Below are 2,331 nucleotides of genomic sequence, written 5' to 3'. Positions count from 1 at the left end.
GCAGAGTGGCCGTGGGTGGCGGCTCCCGCTTTTTTATGCTGTCGGGGCGTCGCTCTTAGCCGGTTTCGTAGGAGGGACAGAAGCTCCATCACCGAACCCCACCGAGGCCCCTGGCTGGGCAGGAGCTGCGCTCCCCCTCCACGCCACAGGCGAGTTTCGCTACCCTCACCTGAAGGTGTGTGACGGGGACAGAAGCAGGGGCTGTGCACGAATCCGCCCCGAGCACTGGGGGCCGTCACCTGGGCAAATTTGAGCAGGTTTTGGAAGTCCAACCCGGCTGCCGTGGGGCTCTGCCGCTCGCTCCCGCGGGTGGCCGGGGTGATGCGGAGCTGGGGGACTCGTCTCTGCCCCACCGGGTCCTCCTGATCTTGGATTTTGTGCGTGGCTCGGAGCTGCCCGAAGCTTGTAAAGCTTCCGGAGGGAGGCAAAGATGCTGAATAACGCACTCTTTGGACGTAAACGAAATCGGCCTTATTTAGCAGGTTTCCCCTTCGCGCTGTGCTCTATAGCACCGGGTTTAAAATGCAAAACTGGTGTTGGTGCTATTGTATTAGTAGGCACATCTTAACTTACTGAACAGTTACAAGTTTTTTGTTACCTTTTCCTTTTCGAAAGAAATAACTGATGAGATCTGAAGTTTGGAGGGGTTTTTTGGTTGTCTTGGTTTTCGTGAGTTTGTTTTTATTTGGTAGTTTTCTTGGGAGGGAGGGAGAATTATGAGAAGGAAGAAGGGAGATTAATTTTTGGTGTGAAAAATAGAAAGAGAAAAATTATCCACAACAGGATAGAGACCGAGCCGTTAAACTCCGAGAGCTGCTAGCACCCTTTAAACGATCCCACCTGTTCGCAATGATTTTTCTCATTCACTTCCATCCATCCTCTCTGGTACGAAATTTACTGAATTTTACCCTCAGCTGAGCACAATAAAGCCCACCCGGCAGCAGCTGGCTGTGGCACTCCTCGGCCGAGAGGAGCTCCCAGGAAGGCTCCGGGCTCCCCTTGGGTACCCCTGTTTTTGGCCGGGTGCTGCAGCTCCGGTGCCCGGCGGCGGGGAGCCCGTCCCGGGTGCGCACAGCTGCGGCTTCTTAGGGCGGGTGCAACCGGGCTGCTTTATCTCCTTTTTTTTTCCCTCCCGCTGCTGAGGTATAGAGCGAGGGTTTGCCGAGGAAAGGAGGGTCCTCGGAGCTGTGAGAAAGGCTGGTGAGGGTCTCCCTCCGCACTAAACGCGGGTGTGTCCAGCAGCGGGTCACGGTGTGAAGCAGCCCCTGCCCGTCTCCCCCTGTGCCATGGCCCAGGTGAGCGGCGCTCCCGGCAGCGGAGCGGGGAACACTCCGTGCTCCCTCCGGGAACATCCCACTGCTGCCAGAAACCTCGCGCTGCGAGGAGTGGGGGGGTTGTAGCTTAGGTGATAAGGAAGAAAAATCAGCGTTTAAGAGAGAGGGGATTTTTTGGGAGTAAGCGCTCTTCAGCTTCAGGTCAGAAAAAGTGTTTGGGTTTGTTTTGGTTCGTTGGGTTTTTTTTTGGGGGGGGGCGGGACGGGGAAAGAAAATTTATTTCTGTATTTTGTTTTTCTTTTATTTTTTAAGGAAGTAAAAAGTGAAGAACGAAATAGAGATGTGAGTGGCAATATGGCAGACAGAGCAGAAAACTATGTAAGGATCTTTTAATTGCATCCTTTTCTTTATCTTACTAATTGTTATTTGTACATATATTTATTTATTTAAAGGTGTATTCATTAAGTGCATATGGCGTGACCCAGAAGTTTTATTAATTTTATTTCATGTGCAGCAGTCCTCTGAATCTTTTCTTTAGTAAGTAGGACGAAATTATTGTAATAGTTGTGGGACTTACAAACTGGGTATACTAAGTTGCCTATTTCCTTACTCAGTATCTTTTAAGATTATTCAGTTTCAAGGATTCTGCCTCTTTTGGACGTTAAGACTGATGTTTCACTTCAGATGTGTAGTAAGATAAAAGTAGAGAAACAAATGATGTGAAACAAATAAAGTGGCAACTTTTAAAATAGCATTAGAAGTATTTTATCATAATTCGTGCTGCTACAATTTTAATGCCACTTGTTTCCTTCCCCTCCCTCTACAGCTCGAATCACTGCTCACTGATGCCTTTAAAGGGAAAGGATTTCAAAAAATACACGACCTGCTTCAAGAGAAGGAAGTAGAGCCTCCCCAGAAATACAGTGAATCTCTCTTTAACCAGCTGGACAAAGCACTGAGAAAGGCGAGGACCATAAATAATCTCAACTATCCTAACACCCAACTCGGAGACAGTAGCAGGCTAATGATGCACAGCACTCTGTGTTTCTGTAGGAGC

This window comes from Sturnus vulgaris, chromosome 1, assembly GCF_052056855.1.
Source record: "Sturnus vulgaris isolate bStuVul1 chromosome 1, bStuVul1.hap1, whole genome shotgun sequence".
In the NCBI taxonomy this organism is placed as follows: Eukaryota; Metazoa; Chordata; class Aves; order Passeriformes; family Sturnidae; genus Sturnus; species Sturnus vulgaris.
This window is presented reverse-complemented; position numbering follows the sequence as displayed.